This window comes from Eschrichtius robustus, unplaced genomic scaffold, assembly GCF_028021215.1.
Source record: "Eschrichtius robustus isolate mEscRob2 unplaced genomic scaffold, mEscRob2.pri scaffold_800, whole genome shotgun sequence".
NCBI classification, from domain to species: domain Eukaryota; kingdom Metazoa; phylum Chordata; class Mammalia; order Artiodactyla; family Eschrichtiidae; genus Eschrichtius; species Eschrichtius robustus.
This window is the reverse complement of record NW_027175680.1, coordinates 30,001-57,086: the sequence shown is the minus strand read 5'-3', so window position 1 is coordinate 57,086 and position 27,086 is coordinate 30,001. Positions and strand designations below refer to the sequence as shown.

Here is a 27,086-nt window from a genome sequence, read left to right as displayed (position 1 = left end):
GGTCGCCAACCCCTCCGCCACCCCCCCGCCCCGGTACCCGAGGCCGCCGTTCCCCTGCCTGGGCGGGCGGCGGGGCCCTGCCGGGGCGGGCTGGCCGCCGGGCGGGCAGTAAGGCGCAAGCGCCAGCCAAGCTGGGCCTCAAGAGGCCCTCCGCGGGCCCCTCTTGCGTCTACGGCCATACCACCCTGAACGCGCCCGATCTCGTCTGATCTCGGAAGCTAAGCAGGGTCGGGCCTGGTTAGTACTTGGATGGGAGACCGCCTGGGAATACCGGGTGCTGTAGGCTTTTTGCCTCCCGCTCCGCCCTCTCCTTTAGTCGCCCGCCGCCTCCGCCCCCGCCGCCGGGCACCGCTGCAGGCCCCACCTACCTACGACCCCTCCCACCACAGCGCGCCAGAGGGGGCGCTCTCCGCCTGCCTGGCCGGCCAGGCGGCCAGAAGGCGGCCCTGGAAGGCAGCCGCATCCCAGCCGCTCCCGGGGTGGCTGGCCTGGACCCAGACTCCGCCTCAGGCCCGGGTGCCGGCCGTGCGGCCCGCGAGCCCCCTTGACCTGCACCTGGCCGCCCCCACTAGCGCCCAGCCCCGGCGCAGCCACCTGTCTGCCGGTGTGTCTCTCCACAGCTCCCTCCGGAAAAAGCCCCCGCCCCCGGCCGCCGTTTCGCCACGGCCGGGGGCGGGAGCGGGGGCGGGGGCCGGGGCCGGTTCTCCGGGCCGGCCGGCCACAAGGCGCCGGGTCCTGTGCTCGGCGGGTGGCGTGGGGGGCAAGGGTGGCCTTGCTGGGGCTAAGGGGCCGTGGTGACTCAATGGTGGCTCCCAGTGGGTTCAGGGCCGACTGCCGTCGGGCAGGCGGGCCGGCCCGGGCTGCGGCTGGGCTGCGCCTAGCGCCGCGTGGGCGGGCAGCGGGGAGGCCCAAGGGACCGCGGGCCCCGGGCCCTGAAGCCTCCGGGGCCACGTCCCCGTGAGCGACGTGCGGGACCTGGGGCGGGGCGCCAAGCGCCGAACGGTTTGGTGGGTCCCGCCCGCCCTGGGCTGGGAGGTCGCCAACCCCTCCGCCACCCCCCCGCCCCGGTACCCGAGGCCGCCGTTCCCCTGCCTGGGCGGGCGGCGGGGCCCTGCCGGGGCGGGCTGGCCGCCGGGCGGGCAGTAAGGCGCAAGCGCCAGCCAAGCTGGGCCTCAAGAGGCCCTCCGCGGGCCCCTCTTGCGTCTACGGCCATACCACCCTGAACGCGCCCGATCTCGTCTGATCTCGGAAGCTAAGCAGGGTCGGGCCTGGTTAGTACTTGGATGGGAGACCGCCTGGGAATACCGGGTGCTGTAGGCTTTTTGCCTCCCGCTCCGCCCTCTCCTTTAGTCGCCCGCCGCCTCCGCCCCCGCCGCCGGGCACCGCTGCAGGCCCCACCTACCTACGACCCCTCCCACCACAGCGCGCCAGAGGGGGCGCTCTCCGCCTGCCTGGCCGGCCAGGCGGCCAGAAGGCGGCCCTGGAAGGCAGCCGCATCCCAGCCGCTCCCGGGGTGGCTGGCCTGGACCCAGACTCCGCCTCAGGCCCGGGTGCCGGCCGTGCGGCCCGCGAGCCCCCTTGACCTGCACCTGGCCGCCCCCACTAGCGCCCAGCCCCGGCGCAGCCACCTGTCTGCCGGTGTGTCTCTCCACAGCTCCCTCCGGAAAAAGCCCCCGCCCCCGGCCGCCGTTTCGCCACGGCCGGGGGCGGGAGCGGGGGCGGGGGCCGGGGCCGGTTCTCCGGGCCGGCCGGCCACAAGGCGCCGGGTCCTGTGCTCGGCGGGTGGCGTGGGGGGCAAGGGTGGCCTTGCTGGGGCTAAGGGGCCGTGGTGACTCAATGGTGGCTCCCAGTGGGTTCAGGGCCGACTGCCGTCGGGCAGGCGGGCCGGCCCGGGCTGCGGCTGGGCTGCGCCTAGCGCCGCGTGGGCGGGCAGCGGGGAGGCCCAAGGGACCGCGGGCCCCGGGCCCTGAAGCCTCCGGGGCCACGTCCCCGTGAGCGACGTGCGGGACCTGGGGCGGGGCGCCAAGCGCCGAACGGTTTGGTGGGTCCCGCCCGCCCTGGGCTGGGAGGTCGCCAACCCCTCCGCCACCCCCCCGCCCCGGTACCCGAGGCCGCCGTTCCCCTGCCTGGGCGGGCGGCGGGGCCCTGCCGGGGCGGGCTGGCCGCCGGGCGGGCAGTAAGGCGCAAGCGCCAGCCAAGCTGGGCCTCAAGAGGCCCTCCGCGGGCCCCTCTTGCGTCTACGGCCATACCACCCTGAACGCGCCCGATCTCGTCTGATCTCGGAAGCTAAGCAGGGTCGGGCCTGGTTAGTACTTGGATGGGAGACCGCCTGGGAATACCGGGTGCTGTAGGCTTTTTGCCTCCCGCTCCGCCCTCTCCTTTAGTCGCCCGCCGCCTCCGCCCCCGCCGCCGGGCACCGCTGCAGGCCCCACCTACCTACGACCCCTCCCACCACAGCGCGCCAGAGGGGGCGCTCTCCGCCTGCCTGGCCGGCCAGGCGGCCAGAAGGCGGCCCTGGAAGGCAGCCGCATCCCAGCCGCTCCCGGGGTGGCTGGCCTGGACCCAGACTCCGCCTCAGGCCCGGGTGCCGGCCGTGCGGCCCGCGAGCCCCCTTGACCTGCACCTGGCCGCCCCCACTAGCGCCCAGCCCCGGCGCAGCCACCTGTCTGCCGGTGTGTCTCTCCACAGCTCCCTCCGGAAAAAGCCCCCGCCCCCGGCCGCCGTTTCGCCACGGCCGGGGGCGGGAGCGGGGGCGGGGGCCGGGGCCGGTTCTCCGGGCCGGCCGGCCACAAGGCGCCGGGTCCTGTGCTCGGCGGGTGGCGTGGGGGGCAAGGGTGGCCTTGCTGGGGCTAAGGGGCCGTGGTGACTCAATGGTGGCTCCCAGTGGGTTCAGGGCCGACTGCCGTCGGGCAGGCGGGCCGGCCCGGGCTGCGGCTGGGCTGCGCCTAGCGCCGCGTGGGCGGGCAGCGGGGAGGCCCAAGGGACCGCGGGCCCCGGGCCCTGAAGCCTCCGGGGCCACGTCCCCGTGAGCGACGTGCGGGACCTGGGGCGGGGCGCCAAGCGCCGAACGGTTTGGTGGGTCCCGCCCGCCCTGGGCTGGGAGGTCGCCAACCCCTCCGCCACCCCCCCGCCCCGGTACCCGAGGCCGCCGTTCCCCTGCCTGGGCGGGCGGCGGGGCCCTGCCGGGGCGGGCTGGCCGCCGGGCGGGCAGTAAGGCGCAAGCGCCAGCCAAGCTGGGCCTCAAGAGGCCCTCCGCGGGCCCCTCTTGCGTCTACGGCCATACCACCCTGAACGCGCCCGATCTCGTCTGATCTCGGAAGCTAAGCAGGGTCGGGCCTGGTTAGTACTTGGATGGGAGACCGCCTGGGAATACCGGGTGCTGTAGGCTTTTTGCCTCCCGCTCCGCCCTCTCCTTTAGTCGCCCGCCGCCTCCGCCCCCGCCGCCGGGCACCGCTGCAGGCCCCACCTACCTACGACCCCTCCCACCACAGCGCGCCAGAGGGGGCGCTCTCCGCCTGCCTGGCCGGCCAGGCGGCCAGAAGGCGGCCCTGGAAGGCAGCCGCATCCCAGCCGCTCCCGGGGTGGCTGGCCTGGACCCAGACTCCGCCTCAGGCCCGGGTGCCGGCCGTGCGGCCCGCGAGCCCCCTTGACCTGCACCTGGCCGCCCCCACTAGCGCCCAGCCCCGGCGCAGCCACCTGTCTGCCGGTGTGTCTCTCCACAGCTCCCTCCGGAAAAAGCCCCCGCCCCCGGCCGCCGTTTCGCCACGGCCGGGGGCGGGAGCGGGGGCGGGGGCCGGGGCCGGTTCTCCGGGCCGGCCGGCCACAAGGCGCCGGGTCCTGTGCTCGGCGGGTGGCGTGGGGGGCAAGGGTGGCCTTGCTGGGGCTAAGGGGCCGTGGTGACTCAATGGTGGCTCCCAGTGGGTTCAGGGCCGACTGCCGTCGGGCAGGCGGGCCGGCCCGGGCTGCGGCTGGGCTGCGCCTAGCGCCGCGTGGGCGGGCAGCGGGGAGGCCCAAGGGACCGCGGGCCCCGGGCCCTGAAGCCTCCGGGGCCACGTCCCCGTGAGCGACGTGCGGGACCTGGGGCGGGGCGCCAAGCGCCGAACGGTTTGGTGGGTCCCGCCCGCCCTGGGCTGGGAGGTCGCCAACCCCTCCGCCACCCCCCCGCCCCGGTACCCGAGGCCGCCGTTCCCCTGCCTGGGCGGGCGGCGGGGCCCTGCCGGGGCGGGCTGGCCGCCGGGCGGGCAGTAAGGCGCAAGCGCCAGCCAAGCTGGGCCTCAAGAGGCCCTCCGCGGGCCCCTCTTGCGTCTACGGCCATACCACCCTGAACGCGCCCGATCTCGTCTGATCTCGGAAGCTAAGCAGGGTCGGGCCTGGTTAGTACTTGGATGGGAGACCGCCTGGGAATACCGGGTGCTGTAGGCTTTTTGCCTCCCGCTCCGCCCTCTCCTTTAGTCGCCCGCCGCCTCCGCCCCCGCCGCCGGGCACCGCTGCAGGCCCCACCTACCTACGACCCCTCCCACCACAGCGCGCCAGAGGGGGCGCTCTCCGCCTGCCTGGCCGGCCAGGCGGCCAGAAGGCGGCCCTGGAAGGCAGCCGCATCCCAGCCGCTCCCGGGGTGGCTGGCCTGGACCCAGACTCCGCCTCAGGCCCGGGTGCCGGCCGTGCGGCCCGCGAGCCCCCTTGACCTGCACCTGGCCGCCCCCACTAGCGCCCAGCCCCGGCGCAGCCACCTGTCTGCCGGTGTGTCTCTCCACAGCTCCCTCCGGAAAAAGCCCCCGCCCCCGGCCGCCGTTTCGCCACGGCCGGGGGCGGGAGCGGGGGCGGGGGCCGGGGCCGGTTCTCCGGGCCGGCCGGCCACAAGGCGCCGGGTCCTGTGCTCGGCGGGTGGCGTGGGGGGCAAGGGTGGCCTTGCTGGGGCTAAGGGGCCGTGGTGACTCAATGGTGGCTCCCAGTGGGTTCAGGGCCGACTGCCGTCGGGCAGGCGGGCCGGCCCGGGCTGCGGCTGGGCTGCGCCTAGCGCCGCGTGGGCGGGCAGCGGGGAGGCCCAAGGGACCGCGGGCCCCGGGCCCTGAAGCCTCCGGGGCCACGTCCCCGTGAGCGACGTGCGGGACCTGGGGCGGGGCGCCAAGCGCCGAACGGTTTGGTGGGTCCCGCCCGCCCTGGGCTGGGAGGTCGCCAACCCCTCCGCCACCCCCCCGCCCCGGTACCCGAGGCCGCCGTTCCCCTGCCTGGGCGGGCGGCGGGGCCCTGCCGGGGCGGGCTGGCCGCCGGGCGGGCAGTAAGGCGCAAGCGCCAGCCAAGCTGGGCCTCAAGAGGCCCTCCGCGGGCCCCTCTTGCGTCTACGGCCATACCACCCTGAACGCGCCCGATCTCGTCTGATCTCGGAAGCTAAGCAGGGTCGGGCCTGGTTAGTACTTGGATGGGAGACCGCCTGGGAATACCGGGTGCTGTAGGCTTTTTGCCTCCCGCTCCGCCCTCTCCTTTAGTCGCCCGCCGCCTCCGCCCCCGCCGCCGGGCACCGCTGCAGGCCCCACCTACCTACGACCCCTCCCACCACAGCGCGCCAGAGGGGGCGCTCTCCGCCTGCCTGGCCGGCCAGGCGGCCAGAAGGCGGCCCTGGAAGGCAGCCGCATCCCAGCCGCTCCCGGGGTGGCTGGCCTGGACCCAGACTCCGCCTCAGGCCCGGGTGCCGGCCGTGCGGCCCGCGAGCCCCCTTGACCTGCACCTGGCCGCCCCCACTAGCGCCCAGCCCCGGCGCAGCCACCTGTCTGCCGGTGTGTCTCTCCACAGCTCCCTCCGGAAAAAGCCCCCGCCCCCGGCCGCCGTTTCGCCACGGCCGGGGGCGGGAGCGGGGGCGGGGGCCGGGGCCGGTTCTCCGGGCCGGCCGGCCACAAGGCGCCGGGTCCTGTGCTCGGCGGGTGGCGTGGGGGGCAAGGGTGGCCTTGCTGGGGCTAAGGGGCCGTGGTGACTCAATGGTGGCTCCCAGTGGGTTCAGGGCCGACTGCCGTCGGGCAGGCGGGCCGGCCCGGGCTGCGGCTGGGCTGCGCCTAGCGCCGCGTGGGCGGGCAGCGGGGAGGCCCAAGGGACCGCGGGCCCCGGGCCCTGAAGCCTCCGGGGCCACGTCCCCGTGAGCGACGTGCGGGACCTGGGGCGGGGCGCCAAGCGCCGAACGGTTTGGTGGGTCCCGCCCGCCCTGGGCTGGGAGGTCGCCAACCCCTCCGCCACCCCCCCGCCCCGGTACCCGAGGCCGCCGTTCCCCTGCCTGGGCGGGCGGCGGGGCCCTGCCGGGGCGGGCTGGCCGCCGGGCGGGCAGTAAGGCGCAAGCGCCAGCCAAGCTGGGCCTCAAGAGGCCCTCCGCGGGCCCCTCTTGCGTCTACGGCCATACCACCCTGAACGCGCCCGATCTCGTCTGATCTCGGAAGCTAAGCAGGGTCGGGCCTGGTTAGTACTTGGATGGGAGACCGCCTGGGAATACCGGGTGCTGTAGGCTTTTTGCCTCCCGCTCCGCCCTCTCCTTTAGTCGCCCGCCGCCTCCGCCCCCGCCGCCGGGCACCGCTGCAGGCCCCACCTACCTACGACCCCTCCCACCACAGCGCGCCAGAGGGGGCGCTCTCCGCCTGCCTGGCCGGCCAGGCGGCCAGAAGGCGGCCCTGGAAGGCAGCCGCATCCCAGCCGCTCCCGGGGTGGCTGGCCTGGACCCAGACTCCGCCTCAGGCCCGGGTGCCGGCCGTGCGGCCCGCGAGCCCCCTTGACCTGCACCTGGCCGCCCCCACTAGCGCCCAGCCCCGGCGCAGCCACCTGTCTGCCGGTGTGTCTCTCCACAGCTCCCTCCGGAAAAAGCCCCCGCCCCCGGCCGCCGTTTCGCCACGGCCGGGGGCGGGAGCGGGGGCGGGGGCCGGGGCCGGTTCTCCGGGCCGGCCGGCCACAAGGCGCCGGGTCCTGTGCTCGGCGGGTGGCGTGGGGGGCAAGGGTGGCCTTGCTGGGGCTAAGGGGCCGTGGTGACTCAATGGTGGCTCCCAGTGGGTTCAGGGCCGACTGCCGTCGGGCAGGCGGGCCGGCCCGGGCTGCGGCTGGGCTGCGCCTAGCGCCGCGTGGGCGGGCAGCGGGGAGGCCCAAGGGACCGCGGGCCCCGGGCCCTGAAGCCTCCGGGGCCACGTCCCCGTGAGCGACGTGCGGGACCTGGGGCGGGGCGCCAAGCGCCGAACGGTTTGGTGGGTCCCGCCCGCCCTGGGCTGGGAGGTCGCCAACCCCTCCGCCACCCCCCCGCCCCGGTACCCGAGGCCGCCGTTCCCCTGCCTGGGCGGGCGGCGGGGCCCTGCCGGGGCGGGCTGGCCGCCGGGCGGGCAGTAAGGCGCAAGCGCCAGCCAAGCTGGGCCTCAAGAGGCCCTCCGCGGGCCCCTCTTGCGTCTACGGCCATACCACCCTGAACGCGCCCGATCTCGTCTGATCTCGGAAGCTAAGCAGGGTCGGGCCTGGTTAGTACTTGGATGGGAGACCGCCTGGGAATACCGGGTGCTGTAGGCTTTTTGCCTCCCGCTCCGCCCTCTCCTTTAGTCGCCCGCCGCCTCCGCCCCCGCCGCCGGGCACCGCTGCAGGCCCCACCTACCTACGACCCCTCCCACCACAGCGCGCCAGAGGGGGCGCTCTCCGCCTGCCTGGCCGGCCAGGCGGCCAGAAGGCGGCCCTGGAAGGCAGCCGCATCCCAGCCGCTCCCGGGGTGGCTGGCCTGGACCCAGACTCCGCCTCAGGCCCGGGTGCCGGCCGTGCGGCCCGCGAGCCCCCTTGACCTGCACCTGGCCGCCCCCACTAGCGCCCAGCCCCGGCGCAGCCACCTGTCTGCCGGTGTGTCTCTCCACAGCTCCCTCCGGAAAAAGCCCCCGCCCCCGGCCGCCGTTTCGCCACGGCCGGGGGCGGGAGCGGGGGCGGGGGCCGGGGCCGGTTCTCCGGGCCGGCCGGCCACAAGGCGCCGGGTCCTGTGCTCGGCGGGTGGCGTGGGGGGCAAGGGTGGCCTTGCTGGGGCTAAGGGGCCGTGGTGACTCAATGGTGGCTCCCAGTGGGTTCAGGGCCGACTGCCGTCGGGCAGGCGGGCCGGCCCGGGCTGCGGCTGGGCTGCGCCTAGCGCCGCGTGGGCGGGCAGCGGGGAGGCCCAAGGGACCGCGGGCCCCGGGCCCTGAAGCCTCCGGGGCCACGTCCCCGTGAGCGACGTGCGGGACCTGGGGCGGGGCGCCAAGCGCCGAACGGTTTGGTGGGTCCCGCCCGCCCTGGGCTGGGAGGTCGCCAACCCCTCCGCCACCCCCCCGCCCCGGTACCCGAGGCCGCCGTTCCCCTGCCTGGGCGGGCGGCGGGGCCCTGCCGGGGCGGGCTGGCCGCCGGGCGGGCAGTAAGGCGCAAGCGCCAGCCAAGCTGGGCCTCAAGAGGCCCTCCGCGGGCCCCTCTTGCGTCTACGGCCATACCACCCTGAACGCGCCCGATCTCGTCTGATCTCGGAAGCTAAGCAGGGTCGGGCCTGGTTAGTACTTGGATGGGAGACCGCCTGGGAATACCGGGTGCTGTAGGCTTTTTGCCTCCCGCTCCGCCCTCTCCTTTAGTCGCCCGCCGCCTCCGCCCCCGCCGCCGGGCACCGCTGCAGGCCCCACCTACCTACGACCCCTCCCACCACAGCGCGCCAGAGGGGGCGCTCTCCGCCTGCCTGGCCGGCCAGGCGGCCAGAAGGCGGCCCTGGAAGGCAGCCGCATCCCAGCCGCTCCCGGGGTGGCTGGCCTGGACCCAGACTCCGCCTCAGGCCCGGGTGCCGGCCGTGCGGCCCGCGAGCCCCCTTGACCTGCACCTGGCCGCCCCCACTAGCGCCCAGCCCCGGCGCAGCCACCTGTCTGCCGGTGTGTCTCTCCACAGCTCCCTCCGGAAAAAGCCCCCGCCCCCGGCCGCCGTTTCGCCACGGCCGGGGGCGGGAGCGGGGGCGGGGGCCGGGGCCGGTTCTCCGGGCCGGCCGGCCACAAGGCGCCGGGTCCTGTGCTCGGCGGGTGGCGTGGGGGGCAAGGGTGGCCTTGCTGGGGCTAAGGGGCCGTGGTGACTCAATGGTGGCTCCCAGTGGGTTCAGGGCCGACTGCCGTCGGGCAGGCGGGCCGGCCCGGGCTGCGGCTGGGCTGCGCCTAGCGCCGCGTGGGCGGGCAGCGGGGAGGCCCAAGGGACCGCGGGCCCCGGGCCCTGAAGCCTCCGGGGCCACGTCCCCGTGAGCGACGTGCGGGACCTGGGGCGGGGCGCCAAGCGCCGAACGGTTTGGTGGGTCCCGCCCGCCCTGGGCTGGGAGGTCGCCAACCCCTCCGCCACCCCCCCGCCCCGGTACCCGAGGCCGCCGTTCCCCTGCCTGGGCGGGCGGCGGGGCCCTGCCGGGGCGGGCTGGCCGCCGGGCGGGCAGTAAGGCGCAAGCGCCAGCCAAGCTGGGCCTCAAGAGGCCCTCCGCGGGCCCCTCTTGCGTCTACGGCCATACCACCCTGAACGCGCCCGATCTCGTCTGATCTCGGAAGCTAAGCAGGGTCGGGCCTGGTTAGTACTTGGATGGGAGACCGCCTGGGAATACCGGGTGCTGTAGGCTTTTTGCCTCCCGCTCCGCCCTCTCCTTTAGTCGCCCGCCGCCTCCGCCCCCGCCGCCGGGCACCGCTGCAGGCCCCACCTACCTACGACCCCTCCCACCACAGCGCGCCAGAGGGGGCGCTCTCCGCCTGCCTGGCCGGCCAGGCGGCCAGAAGGCGGCCCTGGAAGGCAGCCGCATCCCAGCCGCTCCCGGGGTGGCTGGCCTGGACCCAGACTCCGCCTCAGGCCCGGGTGCCGGCCGTGCGGCCCGCGAGCCCCCTTGACCTGCACCTGGCCGCCCCCACTAGCGCCCAGCCCCGGCGCAGCCACCTGTCTGCCGGTGTGTCTCTCCACAGCTCCCTCCGGAAAAAGCCCCCGCCCCCGGCCGCCGTTTCGCCACGGCCGGGGGCGGGAGCGGGGGCGGGGGCCGGGGCCGGTTCTCCGGGCCGGCCGGCCACAAGGCGCCGGGTCCTGTGCTCGGCGGGTGGCGTGGGGGGCAAGGGTGGCCTTGCTGGGGCTAAGGGGCCGTGGTGACTCAATGGTGGCTCCCAGTGGGTTCAGGGCCGACTGCCGTCGGGCAGGCGGGCCGGCCCGGGCTGCGGCTGGGCTGCGCCTAGCGCCGCGTGGGCGGGCAGCGGGGAGGCCCAAGGGACCGCGGGCCCCGGGCCCTGAAGCCTCCGGGGCCACGTCCCCGTGAGCGACGTGCGGGACCTGGGGCGGGGCGCCAAGCGCCGAACGGTTTGGTGGGTCCCGCCCGCCCTGGGCTGGGAGGTCGCCAACCCCTCCGCCACCCCCCCGCCCCGGTACCCGAGGCCGCCGTTCCCCTGCCTGGGCGGGCGGCGGGGCCCTGCCGGGGCGGGCTGGCCGCCGGGCGGGCAGTAAGGCGCAAGCGCCAGCCAAGCTGGGCCTCAAGAGGCCCTCCGCGGGCCCCTCTTGCGTCTACGGCCATACCACCCTGAACGCGCCCGATCTCGTCTGATCTCGGAAGCTAAGCAGGGTCGGGCCTGGTTAGTACTTGGATGGGAGACCGCCTGGGAATACCGGGTGCTGTAGGCTTTTTGCCTCCCGCTCCGCCCTCTCCTTTAGTCGCCCGCCGCCTCCGCCCCCGCCGCCGGGCACCGCTGCAGGCCCCACCTACCTACGACCCCTCCCACCACAGCGCGCCAGAGGGGGCGCTCTCCGCCTGCCTGGCCGGCCAGGCGGCCAGAAGGCGGCCCTGGAAGGCAGCCGCATCCCAGCCGCTCCCGGGGTGGCTGGCCTGGACCCAGACTCCGCCTCAGGCCCGGGTGCCGGCCGTGCGGCCCGCGAGCCCCCTTGACCTGCACCTGGCCGCCCCCACTAGCGCCCAGCCCCGGCGCAGCCACCTGTCTGCCGGTGTGTCTCTCCACAGCTCCCTCCGGAAAAAGCCCCCGCCCCCGGCCGCCGTTTCGCCACGGCCGGGGGCGGGAGCGGGGGCGGGGGCCGGGGCCGGTTCTCCGGGCCGGCCGGCCACAAGGCGCCGGGTCCTGTGCTCGGCGGGTGGCGTGGGGGGCAAGGGTGGCCTTGCTGGGGCTAAGGGGCCGTGGTGACTCAATGGTGGCTCCCAGTGGGTTCAGGGCCGACTGCCGTCGGGCAGGCGGGCCGGCCCGGGCTGCGGCTGGGCTGCGCCTAGCGCCGCGTGGGCGGGCAGCGGGGAGGCCCAAGGGACCGCGGGCCCCGGGCCCTGAAGCCTCCGGGGCCACGTCCCCGTGAGCGACGTGCGGGACCTGGGGCGGGGCGCCAAGCGCCGAACGGTTTGGTGGGTCCCGCCCGCCCTGGGCTGGGAGGTCGCCAACCCCTCCGCCACCCCCCCGCCCCGGTACCCGAGGCCGCCGTTCCCCTGCCTGGGCGGGCGGCGGGGCCCTGCCGGGGCGGGCTGGCCGCCGGGCGGGCAGTAAGGCGCAAGCGCCAGCCAAGCTGGGCCTCAAGAGGCCCTCCGCGGGCCCCTCTTGCGTCTACGGCCATACCACCCTGAACGCGCCCGATCTCGTCTGATCTCGGAAGCTAAGCAGGGTCGGGCCTGGTTAGTACTTGGATGGGAGACCGCCTGGGAATACCGGGTGCTGTAGGCTTTTTGCCTCCCGCTCCGCCCTCTCCTTTAGTCGCCCGCCGCCTCCGCCCCCGCCGCCGGGCACCGCTGCAGGCCCCACCTACCTACGACCCCTCCCACCACAGCGCGCCAGAGGGGGCGCTCTCCGCCTGCCTGGCCGGCCAGGCGGCCAGAAGGCGGCCCTGGAAGGCAGCCGCATCCCAGCCGCTCCCGGGGTGGCTGGCCTGGACCCAGACTCCGCCTCAGGCCCGGGTGCCGGCCGTGCGGCCCGCGAGCCCCCTTGACCTGCACCTGGCCGCCCCCACTAGCGCCCAGCCCCGGCGCAGCCACCTGTCTGCCGGTGTGTCTCTCCACAGCTCCCTCCGGAAAAAGCCCCCGCCCCCGGCCGCCGTTTCGCCACGGCCGGGGGCGGGAGCGGGGGCGGGGGCCGGGGCCGGTTCTCCGGGCCGGCCGGCCACAAGGCGCCGGGTCCTGTGCTCGGCGGGTGGCGTGGGGGGCAAGGGTGGCCTTGCTGGGGCTAAGGGGCCGTGGTGACTCAATGGTGGCTCCCAGTGGGTTCAGGGCCGACTGCCGTCGGGCAGGCGGGCCGGCCCGGGCTGCGGCTGGGCTGCGCCTAGCGCCGCGTGGGCGGGCAGCGGGGAGGCCCAAGGGACCGCGGGCCCCGGGCCCTGAAGCCTCCGGGGCCACGTCCCCGTGAGCGACGTGCGGGACCTGGGGCGGGGCGCCAAGCGCCGAACGGTTTGGTGGGTCCCGCCCGCCCTGGGCTGGGAGGTCGCCAACCCCTCCGCCACCCCCCCGCCCCGGTACCCGAGGCCGCCGTTCCCCTGCCTGGGCGGGCGGCGGGGCCCTGCCGGGGCGGGCTGGCCGCCGGGCGGGCAGTAAGGCGCAAGCGCCAGCCAAGCTGGGCCTCAAGAGGCCCTCCGCGGGCCCCTCTTGCGTCTACGGCCATACCACCCTGAACGCGCCCGATCTCGTCTGATCTCGGAAGCTAAGCAGGGTCGGGCCTGGTTAGTACTTGGATGGGAGACCGCCTGGGAATACCGGGTGCTGTAGGCTTTTTGCCTCCCGCTCCGCCCTCTCCTTTAGTCGCCCGCCGCCTCCGCCCCCGCCGCCGGGCACCGCTGCAGGCCCCACCTACCTACGACCCCTCCCACCACAGCGCGCCAGAGGGGGCGCTCTCCGCCTGCCTGGCCGGCCAGGCGGCCAGAAGGCGGCCCTGGAAGGCAGCCGCATCCCAGCCGCTCCCGGGGTGGCTGGCCTGGACCCAGACTCCGCCTCAGGCCCGGGTGCCGGCCGTGCGGCCCGCGAGCCCCCTTGACCTGCACCTGGCCGCCCCCACTAGCGCCCAGCCCCGGCGCAGCCACCTGTCTGCCGGTGTGTCTCTCCACAGCTCCCTCCGGAAAAAGCCCCCGCCCCCGGCCGCCGTTTCGCCACGGCCGGGGGCGGGAGCGGGGGCGGGGGCCGGGGCCGGTTCTCCGGGCCGGCCGGCCACAAGGCGCCGGGTCCTGTGCTCGGCGGGTGGCGTGGGGGGCAAGGGTGGCCTTGCTGGGGCTAAGGGGCCGTGGTGACTCAATGGTGGCTCCCAGTGGGTTCAGGGCCGACTGCCGTCGGGCAGGCGGGCCGGCCCGGGCTGCGGCTGGGCTGCGCCTAGCGCCGCGTGGGCGGGCAGCGGGGAGGCCCAAGGGACCGCGGGCCCCGGGCCCTGAAGCCTCCGGGGCCACGTCCCCGTGAGCGACGTGCGGGACCTGGGGCGGGGCGCCAAGCGCCGAACGGTTTGGTGGGTCCCGCCCGCCCTGGGCTGGGAGGTCGCCAACCCCTCCGCCACCCCCCCGCCCCGGTACCCGAGGCCGCCGTTCCCCTGCCTGGGCGGGCGGCGGGGCCCTGCCGGGGCGGGCTGGCCGCCGGGCGGGCAGTAAGGCGCAAGCGCCAGCCAAGCTGGGCCTCAAGAGGCCCTCCGCGGGCCCCTCTTGCGTCTACGGCCATACCACCCTGAACGCGCCCGATCTCGTCTGATCTCGGAAGCTAAGCAGGGTCGGGCCTGGTTAGTACTTGGATGGGAGACCGCCTGGGAATACCGGGTGCTGTAGGCTTTTTGCCTCCCGCTCCGCCCTCTCCTTTAGTCGCCCGCCGCCTCCGCCCCCGCCGCCGGGCACCGCTGCAGGCCCCACCTACCTACGACCCCTCCCACCACAGCGCGCCAGAGGGGGCGCTCTCCGCCTGCCTGGCCGGCCAGGCGGCCAGAAGGCGGCCCTGGAAGGCAGCCGCATCCCAGCCGCTCCCGGGGTGGCTGGCCTGGACCCAGACTCCGCCTCAGGCCCGGGTGCCGGCCGTGCGGCCCGCGAGCCCCCTTGACCTGCACCTGGCCGCCCCCACTAGCGCCCAGCCCCGGCGCAGCCACCTGTCTGCCGGTGTGTCTCTCCACAGCTCCCTCCGGAAAAAGCCCCCGCCCCCGGCCGCCGTTTCGCCACGGCCGGGGGCGGGAGCGGGGGCGGGGGCCGGGGCCGGTTCTCCGGGCCGGCCGGCCACAAGGCGCCGGGTCCTGTGCTCGGCGGGTGGCGTGGGGGGCAAGGGTGGCCTTGCTGGGGCTAAGGGGCCGTGGTGACTCAATGGTGGCTCCCAGTGGGTTCAGGGCCGACTGCCGTCGGGCAGGCGGGCCGGCCCGGGCTGCGGCTGGGCTGCGCCTAGCGCCGCGTGGGCGGGCAGCGGGGAGGCCCAAGGGACCGCGGGCCCCGGGCCCTGAAGCCTCCGGGGCCACGTCCCCGTGAGCGACGTGCGGGACCTGGGGCGGGGCGCCAAGCGCCGAACGGTTTGGTGGGTCCCGCCCGCCCTGGGCTGGGAGGTCGCCAACCCCTCCGCCACCCCCCCGCCCCGGTACCCGAGGCCGCCGTTCCCCTGCCTGGGCGGGCGGCGGGGCCCTGCCGGGGCGGGCTGGCCGCCGGGCGGGCAGTAAGGCGCAAGCGCCAGCCAAGCTGGGCCTCAAGAGGCCCTCCGCGGGCCCCTCTTGCGTCTACGGCCATACCACCCTGAACGCGCCCGATCTCGTCTGATCTCGGAAGCTAAGCAGGGTCGGGCCTGGTTAGTACTTGGATGGGAGACCGCCTGGGAATACCGGGTGCTGTAGGCTTTTTGCCTCCCGCTCCGCCCTCTCCTTTAGTCGCCCGCCGCCTCCGCCCCCGCCGCCGGGCACCGCTGCAGGCCCCACCTACCTACGACCCCTCCCACCACAGCGCGCCAGAGGGGGCGCTCTCCGCCTGCCTGGCCGGCCAGGCGGCCAGAAGGCGGCCCTGGAAGGCAGCCGCATCCCAGCCGCTCCCGGGGTGGCTGGCCTGGACCCAGACTCCGCCTCAGGCCCGGGTGCCGGCCGTGCGGCCCGCGAGCCCCCTTGACCTGCACCTGGCCGCCCCCACTAGCGCCCAGCCCCGGCGCAGCCACCTGTCTGCCGGTGTGTCTCTCCACAGCTCCCTCCGGAAAAAGCCCCCGCCCCCGGCCGCCGTTTCGCCACGGCCGGGGGCGGGAGCGGGGGCGGGGGCCGGGGCCGGTTCTCCGGGCCGGCCGGCCACAAGGCGCCGGGTCCTGTGCTCGGCGGGTGGCGTGGGGGGCAAGGGTGGCCTTGCTGGGGCTAAGGGGCCGTGGTGACTCAATGGTGGCTCCCAGTGGGTTCAGGGCCGACTGCCGTCGGGCAGGCGGGCCGGCCCGGGCTGCGGCTGGGCTGCGCCTAGCGCCGCGTGGGCGGGCAGCGGGGAGGCCCAAGGGACCGCGGGCCCCGGGCCCTGAAGCCTCCGGGGCCACGTCCCCGTGAGCGACGTGCGGGACCTGGGGCGGGGCGCCAAGCGCCGAACGGTTTGGTGGGTCCCGCCCGCCCTGGGCTGGGAGGTCGCCAACCCCTCCGCCACCCCGCCGCCCCGGTACCCGAGGCCGCCGTTCCCCTGCCTGGGCGGGCGGCGGGGCCCTGCCGGGGCGGGCTGGCCGCCGGGCGGGCAGTAAGGCGCAAGCGCCAGCCAAGCTGGGCCTCAAGAGGCCCTCCGCGGGCCCCTCTTGCGTCTACGGCCATACCACCCTGAACGCGCCCGATCTCGTCTGATCTCGGAAGCTAAGCAGGGTCGGGCCTGGTTAGTACTTGGATGGGAGACCGCCTGGGAATACCGGGTGCTGTAGGCTTTTTGCCTCCCGCTCCGCCCTCTCCTTTAGTCGCCCGCCGCCTCCGCCCCCGCCGCCGGGCACCGCTGCAGGCCCCACCTACCTACGACCCCTCCCACCACAGCGCGCCAGAGGGGGCGCTCTCCGCCTGCCTGGCCGGCCAGGCGGCCAGAAGGCGGCCCTGGAAGGCAGCCGCATCCCAGCCGCTCCCGGGGTGGCTGGCCTGGACCCAGACTCCGCCTCAGGCCCGGGTGCCGGCCGTGCGGCCCGCGAGCCCCCTTGACCTGCACCTGGCCGCCCCCACTAGCGCCCAGCCCCGGCGCAGCCACCTGTCTGCCGGTGTGTCTCTCCACAGCTCCCTCCGGAAAAAGCCCCCGCCCCCGGCCGCCGTTTCGCCACGGCCGGGGGCGGGAGCGGGGGCGGGGGCCGGGGCCGGTTCTCCGGGCCGGCCGGCCACAAGGCGCCGGGTCCTGTGCTCGGCGGGTGGCGTGGGGGGCAAGGGTGGCCTTGCTGGGGCTAAGGGGCCGTGGTGACTCAATGGTGGCTCCCAGTGGGTTCAGGGCCGACTGCCGTCGGGCAGGCGGGCCGGCCCGGGCTGCGGCTGGGCTGCGCCTAGCGCCGCGTGGGCGGGCAGCGGGGAGGCCCAAGGGACCGCGGGCCCCGGGCCCTGAAGCCTCCGGGGCCACGTCCCCGTGAGCGACGTGCGGGACCTGGGGCGGGGCGCCAAGCGCCGAACGGTTTGGTGGGTCCCGCCCGCCCTGGGCTGGGAGGTCGCCAACCCCTCCGCCACCCCCCCGCCCCGGTACCCGAGGCCGCCGTTCCCCTGCCTGGGCGGGCGGCGGGGCCCTGCCGGGGCGGGCTGGCCGCCGGGCGGGCAGTAAGGCGCAAGCGCCAGCCAAGCTGGGCCTCAAGAGGCCCTCCGCGGGCCCCTCTTGCGTCTACGGCCATACCACCCTGAACGCGCCCGATCTCGTCTGATCTCGGAAGCTAAGCAGGGTCGGGCCTGGTTAGTACTTGGATGGGAGACCGCCTGGGAATACCGGGTGCTGTAGGCTTTTTGCCTCCCGCTCCGCCCTCTCCTTTAGTCGCCCGCCGCCTCCGCCCCCGCCGCCGGGCACCGCTGCAGGCCCCACCTACCTACGACCCCTCCCACCACAGCGCGCCAGAGGGGGCGCTCTCCGCCTGCCTGGCCGGCCAGGCGGCCAGAAGGCGGCCCTGGAAGGCAGCCGCATCCCAGCCGCTCCCGGGGTGGCTGGCCTGGACCCAGACTCCGCCTCAGGCCCGGGTGCCGGCCGTGCGGCCCGCGAGCCCCCTTGACCTGCACCTGGCCGCCCCCACTAGCGCCCAGCCCCGGCGCAGCCACCTGTCTGCCGGTGTGTCTCTCCACAGCTCCCTCCGGAAAAAGCCCCCGCCCCCGGCCGCCGTTTCGCCACGGCCGGGGGCGGGAGCGGGGGCGGGGGCCGGGGCCGGTTCTCCGGGCCGGCCGGCCACAAGGCGCCGGGTCCTGTGCTCGGCGGGTGGCGTGGGGGGCAAGGGTGGCCTTGCTGGGGCTAAGGGGCCGTGGTGACTCAATGGTGGCTCCCAGTGGGTTCAGGGCCGACTGCCGTCGGGCAGGCGGGCCGGCCCGGGCTGCGGCTGGGCTGCGCCTAGCGCCGCGTGGGCGGGCAGCGGGGAGGCCCAAGGGACCGCGGGCCCCGGGCCCTGAAGCCTCCGGGGCCACGTCCCCGTGAGCGACGTGCGGGACCTGGGGCGGGGCGCCAAGCGCCGAACGGTTTGGTGGGTCCCGCCCGCCCTGGGCTGGGAGGTCGCCAACCCCTCCGCCACCCCGCCGCCCCGGTACCCGAGGCCGCCGTTCCCCTGCCTGGGCGGGCGGCGGGGCCCTGCCGGGGCGGGCTGGCCGCCGGGCGGGCAGTAAGGCGCAAGCGCCAGCCAAGCTGGGCCTCAAGAGGCCCTCCGCGGGCCCCTCTTGCGTCTACGGCCATACCACCCTGAACGCGCCCGATCTCGTCTGATCTCGGAAGCTAAGCAGGGTCGGGCCTGGTTAGTACTTGGATGGGAGACCGCCTGGGAATACCGGGTGCTGTAGGCTTTTTGCCTCCCGCTCCGCCCTCTCCTTTAGTCGCCCGCCGCCTCCGCCCCCGCCGCCGGGCACCGCTGCAGGCCCCACCTACCTACGACCCCTCCCACCACAGCGCGCCAGAGGGGGCGCTCTCCGCCTGCCTGGCCGGCCAGGCGGCCAGAAGGCGGCCCTGGAAGGCAGCCGCATCCCAGCCGCTCCCGGGGTGGCTGGCCTGGACCCAGACTCCGCCTCAGGCCCGGGTGCCGGCCGTGCGGCCCGCGAGCCCCCTTGACCTGCACCTGGCCGCCCCCACTAGCGCCCAGCCCCGGCGCAGCCACCTGTCTGCCGGTGTGTCTCTCCACAGCTCCCTCCGGAAAAAGCCCCCGCCCCCGGCCGCCGTTTCGCCACGGCCGGGGGCGGGAGCGGGGGCGGGGGCCGGGGCCGGTTCTCCGGGCCGGCCGGCCACAAGGCGCCGGGTCCTGTGCTCGGCGGGTGGCGTGGGGGGCAAGGGTGGCCTTGCTGGGGCTAAGGGGCCGTGGTGACTCAATGGTGGCTCCCAGTGGGTTCAGGGCCGACTGCCGTCGGGCAGGCGGGCCGGCCCGGGCTGCGGCTGGGCTGCGCCTAGCGCCGCGTGGGCGGGCAGCGGGGAGGCCCAAGGGACCGCGGGCCCCGGGCCCTGAAGCCTCCGGGGCCACGTCCCCGTGAGCGACGTGCGGGACCTGGGGCGGGGCGCCAAGCGCCGAACGGTTTGGTGGGTCCCGCCCGCCCTGGGCTGGGAGGTCGCCAACCCCTCCGCCACCCCCCCGCCCCGGTACCCGAGGCCGCCGTTCCCCTGCCTGGGCGGGCGGCGGGGCCCTGCCGGGGCGGGCTGGCCGCCGGGCGGGCAGTAAGGCGCAAGCGCCAGCCAAGCTGGGCCTCAAGAGGCCCTCCGCGGGCCCCTCTTGCGTCTACGGCCATACCACCCTGAACGCGCCCGATCTCGTCTGATCTCGGAAGCTAAGCAGGGTCGGGCCTGGTTAGTACTTGGATGGGAGACCGCCTGGGAATACCGGGTGCTGTAGGCTTTTTGCCTCCCGCTCCGCCCTCTCCTTTAGTCGCCCGCCGCCTCCGCCCCCGCCGCCGGGCACCGCTGCAGGCCCCACCTACCTACGACCCCTCCCACCACAGCGCGCCAGAGGGGGCGCTCTCCGCCTGCCTGGCCGGCCAGGCGGCCAGAAGGCGGCCCTGGAAGGCAGCCGCATCCCAGCCGCTCCCGGGGTGGCTGGCCTGGACCCAGACTCCGCCTCAGGCCCGGGTGCCGGCCGTGCGGCCCGCGAGCCCCCTTGACCTGCACCTGGCCGCCCCCACTAGCGCCCAGCCCCGGCGCAGCCACCTGTCTGCCGGTGTGTCTCTCCACAGCTCCCTCCGGAAAAAGCCCCCGCCCCCGGCCGCCGTTTCGCCACGGCCGGGGGCGGGAGCGGGGGCGGGGGCCGGGGCCGGTTCTCCGGGCCGGCCGGCCACAAGGCGCCGGGTCCTGTGCTCGGCGGGTGGCGTGGGGGGCAAGGGTGGCCTTGCTGGGGCTAAGGGGCCGTGGTGACTCAATGGTGGCTCCCAGTGGGTTCAGGGCCGACTGCCGTCGGGCAGGCGGGCCGGCCCGGGCTGCGGCTGGGCTGCGCCTAGCGCCGCGTGGGCGGGCAGCGGGGAGGCCCAAGGGACCGCGGGCCCCGGGCCCTGAAGCCTCCGGGGCCACGTCCCCGTGAGCGACGTGCGGGACCTGGGGCGGGGCGCCAAGCGCCGAACGGTTTGGTGGGTCCCGCCCGCCCTGGGCTGGGAGGTCGCCAACCCCTCCGCCACCCCCCCCGCCCCGGTACCCGAGGCCGCCGTTCCCCTGCCTGGGCGGGCGGCGGGGCCCTGCCGGGGCGGGCTGGCCGCCGGGCGGGCAGTAAGGCGCAAGCGCCAGCCAAGCTGGGCCTCAAGAGGCCCTCCGCGGGCCCCTCTTGCGTCTACGGCCATTCCACCCTGAACGCGCCCGATCTCGTCTGATCTCGGAAGCTAAGCAGGGTCGGGCCTGGTTAGTACTTGGATGGGAGACCGCCCGGGAATACCGGGTGCTGTAGGCTTTTTGCCTCCCGCTCCGCCCTCTCCTTTAGTCGCCCGCCGCCTCCGCCCCCGCCGCCGGGCACCGCTGCAGGCCCCACCTACCTCCGACCCCTCCCACCACAGCGCGCCAGAGGGGGCGCTCTCCGCCTGCCTGGCCGGCCAGGCGGCCAGAAGGCGGCCCTGGAAGGCAGCCGCATCCCAGCCGCTCCCGGGGTGGCTGGCCTGGACCCAGACTCCGCCTCAGGCCCGGGTGCCGGCCGTGCGGCCCGCGAGCCCCCTTGACCTGCACCTGGCCGCCCCCACTAGCGCCCAGCCCCGGCGCAGCCACCTGTCTGCCGGTGTGTCTCTCCACAGCTCCCTCCGGAAAAAGCCCCCGCCCCCGGCCGCCGTTTCGCCACGGCCGGGGGCGGGAGCGGGGGCGGGGGCCGGGGCCGGTTCTCCGGGCCGGCCGGCCACAAGGCGCCGGGTCCTGTGCTCGGCGGGTGGCGTGGGGGGCAAGGGTGGCCTTGCTGGGGCTAAGGGGCCGTGGTGACTCAATGGTGGCTCCCAGTGGGTTCAGGGCCGACTGCCGTCGGGCAGGCGGGCCGGCCCGGGCTGCGGCTGGGCTGCGCCTAGCGCCGCGTGGGCGGGCAGCGGGGAGGCCCAAGGGACCGCGGGCCCCGGGCCCTGAAGCCTCCGGGGCCACGTCCCCGTGAGCGACGTGCGGGACCTGGGGCGGGGCGCCAAGCGCCGAACGGTTTGGTGGGTCCCGCCCGCCCTGGGCTGGGAGGTCGCCAACCCCTCCGCCACCCCCCCCGCCCCGGTACCCGAGGCCGCCGTTCCCCTGCCTGGGCGGGCGGCGGGGCCCTGCCGGGGCGGGCTGGCCGCCGGGCGGGCAGTAAGGCGCAAGCGCCAGCCAAGCTGGGCCTCAAGAGGCCCTCCGCGGGCCCCTCTTGCGTCTACGGCCATTCCACCCTGAACGCGCCCGATCTCGTCTGATCTCGGAAGCTAAGCAGGGTCGGGCCTGGTTAGTACTTGGATGGGAGACCGCCCGGGAATACCGGGTGCTGTAGGCTTTTTGCCTCCCGCTCCGCCCTCTCCTTTAGTCGCCCGCCGCCTCCGCCCCCGCCGCCGGGCACCGCTGCAGGCCCCACCTACCTCCGACCCCTCCCACCACAGCGCGCCAGAGGGGGCGCTCTCCGCCTGCCTGGCCGGCCAGGCGGCCAGAAGGCGGCCCTGGAAGGCAGCCGCATCCCAGCCGCTCCCGGGGTGGCTGGCCTGGACCCAGACTCCGCCTCAGGCCCGGGTGCCGGCCGTGCGGCCCGCGAGCCCCCTTGACCTGCACCTGGCCGCCCCCACTAGCGCCCAGCCCCGGCGCAGCCACCTGTCTGCCGGTGTGTCTCTCCACAGCTCCCTCCGGAAAAAGCCCCCGCCCCCGGCCGCCGTTTCGCCACGGCCGGGGGCGGGAGCGGGGGCGGGGGCCGGGGCCGGTTCTCCGGGCCGGCCGGCCACAAGGCGCCGGGTCCTGTGCTCGGCGGGTGGCGTGGGGGGCAAGGGTGGCCTTGCTGGGGCTAAGGGGCCGTGGTGACTCAATGGTGGCTCCCAGTGGGTTCAGGGCCGACTGCCGTCGGGCAGGCGGGCCGGCCCGGGCTGCGGCTGGGCTGCGCCTAGCGCCGCGTGGGCGGGCAGCGGGGAGGCCCAAGGGACCGCGGGCCCCGGGCCCTGAAGCCTCCGGGGCCACGTCCCCGTGAGCGACGTGCGGGACCTGGGGCGGGGCGCCAAGCGCCGAACGGTTTGGTGGGTCCCGCCCGCCCTGGGCTGGGAGGTCGCCAACCCCTCCGCCACCCCCCCCGCCCCGGTACCCGAGGCCGCCGTTCCCCTGCCTGGGCGGGCGGCGGGGCCCTGCCGGGGCGGGCTGGCCGCCGGGCGGGCAGTAAGGCGCAAGCGCCAGCCAAGCTGGGCCTCAAGAGGCCCTCCGCGGGCCCCTCTTGCGTCTACGGCCATACCACCCTGAACGCGCCCGATCTCGTCTGATCTCGGAAGCTAAGCAGGGTCGGGCCTGGTTAGTACTTGGATGGGAGACCGCCCGGGAATACCGGGTGCTGTAGGCTTTTTGCCTCCCGCTCCGCCCTCTCCTTTAGTCGCCCGCCGCCTCCGCCCCCGCCGCCGGGCACCGCTGCAGGCCCCACCTACCTCCGACCCCTCCCACCACAGCGCGCCAGAGGGGGCGCTCTCCGCCTGCCTGGCCGGCCAGGCGGCCAGAAGGCGGCCCTGGAAGGCAGCCGCATCCCAGCCGCTCCCGGGGTGGCTGGCCTGGACCCAGACTCCGCCTCAGGCCCGGGTGCCGGCCGTGCGGCCCGCGAGCCCCCTTGACCTGCACCTGGCCGCCCCCACTAGCGCCCAGCCCCGGCGCAGCCACCTGTCTGCCGGTGTGTCTCTCCACAGCTCCCTCCGGAAAAAGCCCCCGCCCCCGGCCGCCGTTTCGCCACGGCCGGGGGCGGGAGCGGGGGCGGGGGCCGGGGCCGGTTCTCCGGGCCGGCCGGCCACAAGGCGCCGGGTCCTGTGCTCGGCGGGTGGCGTGGGGGGCAAGGGTGGCCTTGCTGGGGCTAAGGGGCCGTGGTGACTCAATGGTGGCTCCCAGTGGGTTCAGGGCCGACTGCCGTCGGGCAGGCGGGCCGGCCCGGGCTGCGGCTGGGCTGCGCCTAGCGCCGCGTGGGCGGGCAGCGGGGAGGCCCAAGGGACCGCGGGCCCCGGGCCCTGAAGCCTCCGGGGCCACGTCCCCGTGAGCGACGTGCGGGACCTGGGGCGGGGCGCCAAGCGCCGAACGGTTTGGTGGGTCCCGCCCGCCCTGGGCTGGGAGGTCGCCAACCCCTCCGCCACCCCCCCCGCCCCGGTACCCGAGGCCGCCGTTCCCCTGCCTGGGCGGGCGGCGGGGCCCTGCCGGGGCGGGCTGGCCGCCGGGCGGGCAGTAAGGCGCAAGCGCCAGCCAAGCTGGGCCTCAAGAGGCCCTCCGCGGGCCCCTCTTGCGTCTACGGCCATACCACCCTGAACGCGCCCGATCTCGTCTGATCTCGGAAGCTAAGCAGGGTCGGGCCTGGTTAGTACTTGGATGGGAGACCGCCCGGGAATACCGGGTGCTGTAGGCTTTTTGCCTCCCGCTCCGCCCTCTCCTTTAGTCGCCCGCCGCCTCCGCCCCCGCCGCCGGGCACCGCTGCAGGCCCCACCTACCTCCGACCCCTCCCACCACAGCGCGCCAGAGGGGGCGCTCTCCGCCTGCCTGGCCGGCCAGGCGGCCAGAAGGCGGCCCTGGAAGGCAGCCGCATCCCAGCCGCTCCCGGGGTGGCTGGCCTGGACCCAGACTCCGCCTCAGGCCCGGGTGCCGGCCGTGCGGCCCGCGAGCCCCCTTGACCTGCACCTGGCCGCCCCCACTAGCGCCCAGCCCCGGCGCAGCCACCTGTCTGCCGGTGTGTCTCTCCACAGCTCCCTCCGGAAAAAGCCCCCGCCCCCGGCCGCCGTTTCGCCACGGCCGGGGGCGGGAGCGGGGGCGGGGGCCGGGGCCGGTTCTCCGGGCCGGCCGGCCACAAGGCGCCGGGTCCTGTGCTCGGCGGGTGGCGTGGGGGGCAAGGGTGGCCTTGCTGGGGCTAAGGGGCCGTGGTGACTCAATGGTGGCTCCCAGTGGGTTCAGGGCCGACTGCCGTCGGGCAGGCGGGCCGGCCCGGGCTGCGGCTGGGCTGCGCCTAGCGCCGCGTGGGCGGGCAGCGGGGAGGCCCAAGGGACCGCGGGCCCCGGGCCCTGAAGCCTCCGGGGCCACGTCCCCGTGAGCGACGTGCGGGACCTGGGGCGGGGCGCCAAGCGCCGAACGGTTTGGTGGGTCCCGCCCGCCCTGGGCTGGGAGGTCGCCAACCCCTCCGCCACCCCCCCCGCCCCGGTACCCGAGGCCGCCGTTCCCCTGCCTGGGCGGGCGGCGGGGCCCTGCCGGGGCGGGCTGGCCGCCGGGCGGGCAGTAAGGCGCAAGCGCCAGCCAAGCTGGGCCTCAAGAGGCCCTCCGCGGGCCCCTCTTGCGTCTACGGCCATACCACCCTGAACGCGCCCGATCTCGTCTGATCTCGGAAGCTAAGCAGGGTCGGGCCTGGTTAGTACTGGGAGACCGCCTGGGAATACCGGGTGCTGTAGGCTTTTTGCCTCCCGCTCCGCCCTCTCCTTTAGTCGCCCGCCGCCTCCGCCCCCGCCGCCGGGCACCGCTGCAGGCCCCACCTACCTACGACCCCTCCCACCACAGCGCGCCAGAGGGGGCGCTCTCCGCCTGCCTGGCCGGCCAGGCGGCCAGAAGGCGGCCCTGGAAGGCAGCCGCATCCCAGCCGCTCCCGGGGTGGCTGGCCTGGACCCAGACTCCGCCTCAGGCCCGGGTGCCGGCCGTGCGGCCCGCGAGCCCCCTTGACCTGCACCTGGCCGCCCCCACTAGCGCCCAGCCCCGGCGCAGCCACCTGTCTGCCGGTGTGTCTCTCCACAGCTCCCTCCGGAAAAAGCCCCCGCCCCCGGCCGCCGTTTCGCCACGGCCGGGGGCGGGAGCGGGGGCGGGGGCCGGGGCCGGTTCTCCGGGCCGGCCGGCCACAAGGCGCCGGGTCCTGTGCTCGGCGGGTGGCGTGGGGGGCAAGGGTGGCCTTGCTGGGGCTAAGGGGCCGTGGTGACTCAATGGTGGCTCCCAGTGGGTTCAGGGCCGACTGCCGTCGGGCAGGCGGGCCGGCCCGGGCTGCGGCTGGGCTGCGCCTAGCGCCGCGTGGGCGGGCAGCGGGGAGGCCCAAGGGACCGCGGGCCCCGGGCCCTGAAGCCTCCGGGGCCACGTCCCCGTGAGCGACGTGCGGGACCTGGGGCGGGGCGCCAAGCGCCGAACGGTTTGGTGGGTCCCGCCCGCCCTGGGCTGGGAGGTCGCCAACCCCTCCGCCACCCCCCCGCCCCGGTACCCGAGGCCGCCGTTCCCCTGCCTGGGCGGGCGGCGGGGCCCTGCCGGGGCGGGCTGGCCGCCGGGCGGGCAGTAAGGCGCAAGCGCCAGCCAAGCTGGGCCTCAAGAGGCCCTCCGCGGGCCCCTCTTGCGTCTACGGCCATACCACCCTGAACGCGCCCGATCTCGTCTGATCTCGGAAGCTAAGCAGGGTCGGGCCTGGTTAGTACTTGGATGGGAGACCGCCTGGGAATACCGGGTGCTGTAGGCTTTTTGCCTCCCGCTCCGCCCTCTCCTTTAGTCGCCCGCCGCCTCCGCCCCCGCCGCCGGGCACCGCTGCAGGCCCCACCTACCTACGACCCCTCCCACCACAGCGCGCCAGAGGGGGCGCTCTCCGCCTGCCTGGCCGGCCAGGCGGCCAGAAGGCGGCCCTGGAAGGCAGCCGCATCCCAGCCGCTCCCGGGGTGGCTGGCCTGGACCCAGACTCCGCCTCAGGCCCGGGTGCCGGCCGTGCGGCCCGCGAGCCCCCTTGACCTGCACCTGGCCGCCCCCACTAGCGCCCAGCCCCGGCGCAGCCACCTGTCTGCCGGTGTGTCTCTCCACAGCTCCCTCCGGAAAAAGCCCCCGCCCCCGGCCGCCGTTTCGCCACGGCCGGGGGCGGGAGCGGGGGCGGGGGCCGGGGCCGGTTCTCCGGGCCGGCCGGCCACAAGGCGCCGGGTCCTGTGCTCGGCGGGTGGCGTGGGGGGCAAGGGTGGCCTTGCTGGGGCTAAGGGGCCGTGGTGACTCAATGGTGGCTCCCAGTGGGTTCAGGGCCGACTGCCGTCGGGCAGGCGGGCCGGCCCGGGCTGCGGCTGGGCTGCGCCTAGCGCCGCGTGGGCGGGCAGCGGGGAGGCCCAAGGGACCGCGGGCCCCGGGCCCTGAAGCCTCCGGGGCCACGTCCCCGTGAGCGACGTGCGGGACCTGGGGCGGGGCGCCAAGCGCCGAACGGTTTGGTGGGTCCCGCCCGCCCTGGGCTGGGAGGTCGCCAACCCCTCCGCCACCCCCCCGCCCCGGTACCCGAGGCCGCCGTTCCCCTGCCTGGGCGGGCGGCGGGGCCCTGCCGGGGCGGGCTGGCCGCCGGGCGGGCAGTAAGGCGCAAGCGCCAGCCAAGCTGGGCCTCAAGAGGCCCTCCGCGGGCCCCTCTTGCGTCTACGGCCATACCACCCTGAACGCGCCCGATCTCGTCTGATCTCGGAAGCTAAGCAGGGTCGGGCCTGGTTAGTACTTGGATGGGAGACCGCCTGGGAATACCGGGTGCTGTAGGCTTTTTGCCTCCCGCTCCGCCCTCTCCTTTAGTCGCCCGCCGCCTCCGCCCCCGCCGCCGGGCACCGCTGCAGGCCCCACCTACCTACGACCCCTCCCACCACAGCGCGCCAGAGGGGGCGCTCTCCGCCTGCCTGGCCGGCCAGGCGGCCAGAAGGCGGCCCTGGAAGGCAGCCGCATCCCAGCCGCTCCCGGGGTGGCTGGCCTGGACCCAGACTCCGCCTCAGGCCCGGGTGCCGGCCGTGCGGCCCGCGAGCCCCCTTGACCTGCACCTGGCCGCCCCCACTAGCGCCCAGCCCCGGCGCAGCCACCTGTCTGCCGGTGTGTCTCTCCACAGCTCCCTCCGGAAAAAGCCCCCGCCCCCGGCCGCCGTTTCGCCACGGCCGGGGGCGGGAGCGGGGGCGGGGGCCGGGGCCGGTTCTCCGGGCCGGCCGGCCACAAGGCGCCGGGTCCTGTGCTCGGCGGGTGGCGTGGGGGGCAAGGGTGGCCTTGCTGGGGCTAAGGGGCCGTGGTGACTCAATGGTGGCTCCCAGTGGGTTCAGGGCCGACTGCCGTCGGGCAGGCGGGCCGGCCCGGGCTGCGGCTGGGCTGCGCCTAGCGCCGCGTGGGCGGGCAGCGGGGAGGCCCAAGGGACCGCGGGCCCCGGGCCCTGAAGCCTCCGGGGCCACGTCCCCGTGAGCGACGTGCGGGACCTGGGGCGGGGCGCCAAGCGCCGAACGGTTTGGTGGGTCCCGCCCGCCCTGGGCTGGGAGGTCGCCAACCCCTCCGCCACCCCCCCGCCCCGGTACCCGAGGCCGCCGTTCCCCTGCCTGGGCGGGCGGCGGGGCCCTGCCGGGGCGGGCTGGCCGCCGGGCGGGCAGTAAGGCGCAAGCGCCAGCCAAGCTGGGCCTCAAGAGGCCCTCCGCGGGCCCCTCTTGCGTCTACGGCCATACCACCCTGAACGCGCCCGATCT

The 27,086-nt window shown here is 76.5% G+C and overlaps 27 non-coding genes across 27 annotated transcripts in view; all 27 read left to right on the top strand.

Moving 5' to 3' along the window:
* Nucleotides 1-167: 167 nt before the first annotated feature.
* On the top strand, nt 168-286 carry LOC137758301 (5S ribosomal RNA). The gene has a single exon (XR_011072933.1). It is a non-coding gene; the product is annotated as a 5S ribosomal RNA (ribosomal RNA).
* Nucleotides 287-1,201: 915 nt separating this feature from the next.
* LOC137758300 (5S ribosomal RNA) lies at nt 1,202-1,320 on the top strand. The gene has a single exon (XR_011072932.1). It is a non-coding gene; the product is annotated as a 5S ribosomal RNA (ribosomal RNA).
* Nucleotides 1,321-2,235: 915 nt separating this feature from the next.
* Nucleotides 2,236-2,354, top strand: LOC137758299 (5S ribosomal RNA). Its single transcript, XR_011072931.1, has one exon. It is a non-coding gene; the product is annotated as a 5S ribosomal RNA (ribosomal RNA).
* A 915-nt stretch (nt 2,355-3,269) lies between these two features.
* Nucleotides 3,270-3,388, top strand: LOC137758297 (5S ribosomal RNA). The gene has a single exon (XR_011072929.1). It is a non-coding gene; the product is annotated as a 5S ribosomal RNA (ribosomal RNA).
* Nucleotides 3,389-4,303: 915 nt separating this feature from the next.
* Nucleotides 4,304-4,422, top strand: LOC137758295 (5S ribosomal RNA). Its single transcript, XR_011072928.1, has one exon. It is a non-coding gene; the product is annotated as a 5S ribosomal RNA (ribosomal RNA).
* Nucleotides 4,423-5,337: 915 nt separating this feature from the next.
* LOC137758294 (5S ribosomal RNA) lies at nt 5,338-5,456 on the top strand. The gene has a single exon (XR_011072927.1). It is a non-coding gene; the product is annotated as a 5S ribosomal RNA (ribosomal RNA).
* A 915-nt stretch (nt 5,457-6,371) lies between these two features.
* On the top strand, nt 6,372-6,490 carry LOC137758293 (5S ribosomal RNA). Its single transcript, XR_011072926.1, has one exon. It is a non-coding gene; the product is annotated as a 5S ribosomal RNA (ribosomal RNA).
* Nucleotides 6,491-7,405: 915 nt separating this feature from the next.
* On the top strand, nt 7,406-7,524 carry LOC137758292 (5S ribosomal RNA). Its single transcript, XR_011072925.1, has one exon. It is a non-coding gene; the product is annotated as a 5S ribosomal RNA (ribosomal RNA).
* A 915-nt stretch (nt 7,525-8,439) lies between these two features.
* On the top strand, nt 8,440-8,558 carry LOC137758291 (5S ribosomal RNA). Its single transcript, XR_011072924.1, has one exon. It is a non-coding gene; the product is annotated as a 5S ribosomal RNA (ribosomal RNA).
* A 915-nt stretch (nt 8,559-9,473) lies between these two features.
* On the top strand, nt 9,474-9,592 carry LOC137758290 (5S ribosomal RNA). Its single transcript, XR_011072923.1, has one exon. It is a non-coding gene; the product is annotated as a 5S ribosomal RNA (ribosomal RNA).
* A 915-nt stretch (nt 9,593-10,507) lies between these two features.
* On the top strand, nt 10,508-10,626 carry LOC137758289 (5S ribosomal RNA). The gene has a single exon (XR_011072922.1). It is a non-coding gene; the product is annotated as a 5S ribosomal RNA (ribosomal RNA).
* Nucleotides 10,627-11,541: 915 nt separating this feature from the next.
* Nucleotides 11,542-11,660, top strand: LOC137758288 (5S ribosomal RNA). The gene has a single exon (XR_011072921.1). It is a non-coding gene; the product is annotated as a 5S ribosomal RNA (ribosomal RNA).
* Nucleotides 11,661-12,575: 915 nt separating this feature from the next.
* Nucleotides 12,576-12,694, top strand: LOC137758287 (5S ribosomal RNA). The gene has a single exon (XR_011072920.1). It is a non-coding gene; the product is annotated as a 5S ribosomal RNA (ribosomal RNA).
* A 915-nt stretch (nt 12,695-13,609) lies between these two features.
* On the top strand, nt 13,610-13,728 carry LOC137758285 (5S ribosomal RNA). The gene has a single exon (XR_011072918.1). It is a non-coding gene; the product is annotated as a 5S ribosomal RNA (ribosomal RNA).
* Nucleotides 13,729-14,643: 915 nt separating this feature from the next.
* Nucleotides 14,644-14,762, top strand: LOC137758284 (5S ribosomal RNA). Its single transcript, XR_011072917.1, has one exon. It is a non-coding gene; the product is annotated as a 5S ribosomal RNA (ribosomal RNA).
* A 915-nt stretch (nt 14,763-15,677) lies between these two features.
* Nucleotides 15,678-15,796, top strand: LOC137758283 (5S ribosomal RNA). The gene has a single exon (XR_011072916.1). It is a non-coding gene; the product is annotated as a 5S ribosomal RNA (ribosomal RNA).
* A 915-nt stretch (nt 15,797-16,711) lies between these two features.
* Nucleotides 16,712-16,830, top strand: LOC137758282 (5S ribosomal RNA). The gene has a single exon (XR_011072915.1). It is a non-coding gene; the product is annotated as a 5S ribosomal RNA (ribosomal RNA).
* Nucleotides 16,831-17,745: 915 nt separating this feature from the next.
* LOC137758281 (5S ribosomal RNA) lies at nt 17,746-17,864 on the top strand. Its single transcript, XR_011072914.1, has one exon. It is a non-coding gene; the product is annotated as a 5S ribosomal RNA (ribosomal RNA).
* A 915-nt stretch (nt 17,865-18,779) lies between these two features.
* On the top strand, nt 18,780-18,898 carry LOC137758279 (5S ribosomal RNA). The gene has a single exon (XR_011072913.1). It is a non-coding gene; the product is annotated as a 5S ribosomal RNA (ribosomal RNA).
* A 916-nt stretch (nt 18,899-19,814) lies between these two features.
* On the top strand, nt 19,815-19,933 carry LOC137758308 (5S ribosomal RNA). Its single transcript, XR_011072940.1, has one exon. It is a non-coding gene; the product is annotated as a 5S ribosomal RNA (ribosomal RNA).
* A 916-nt stretch (nt 19,934-20,849) lies between these two features.
* LOC137758307 (5S ribosomal RNA) lies at nt 20,850-20,968 on the top strand. The gene has a single exon (XR_011072939.1). It is a non-coding gene; the product is annotated as a 5S ribosomal RNA (ribosomal RNA).
* A 916-nt stretch (nt 20,969-21,884) lies between these two features.
* LOC137758306 (5S ribosomal RNA) lies at nt 21,885-22,003 on the top strand. The gene has a single exon (XR_011072938.1). It is a non-coding gene; the product is annotated as a 5S ribosomal RNA (ribosomal RNA).
* A 916-nt stretch (nt 22,004-22,919) lies between these two features.
* Nucleotides 22,920-23,038, top strand: LOC137758305 (5S ribosomal RNA). The gene has a single exon (XR_011072937.1). It is a non-coding gene; the product is annotated as a 5S ribosomal RNA (ribosomal RNA).
* Nucleotides 23,039-23,954: 916 nt separating this feature from the next.
* LOC137758313 (5S ribosomal RNA) lies at nt 23,955-24,068 on the top strand. The gene has a single exon (XR_011072944.1). It is a non-coding gene; the product is annotated as a 5S ribosomal RNA (ribosomal RNA).
* A 915-nt stretch (nt 24,069-24,983) lies between these two features.
* LOC137758278 (5S ribosomal RNA) lies at nt 24,984-25,102 on the top strand. Its single transcript, XR_011072912.1, has one exon. It is a non-coding gene; the product is annotated as a 5S ribosomal RNA (ribosomal RNA).
* Nucleotides 25,103-26,017: 915 nt separating this feature from the next.
* Nucleotides 26,018-26,136, top strand: LOC137758277 (5S ribosomal RNA). Its single transcript, XR_011072911.1, has one exon. It is a non-coding gene; the product is annotated as a 5S ribosomal RNA (ribosomal RNA).
* A 915-nt stretch (nt 26,137-27,051) lies between these two features.
* LOC137758276 (5S ribosomal RNA) overlaps nt 27,052-27,086 on the top strand; it is a 119-nt gene continuing 84 nt past the window's right edge. Inside the window, exon 1 of the ribosomal RNA XR_011072910.1 lies at nt 27,052-27,086. This exon is cut by the window's right edge and continues 84 nt beyond it. This is a non-coding gene — a ribosomal RNA (5S ribosomal RNA).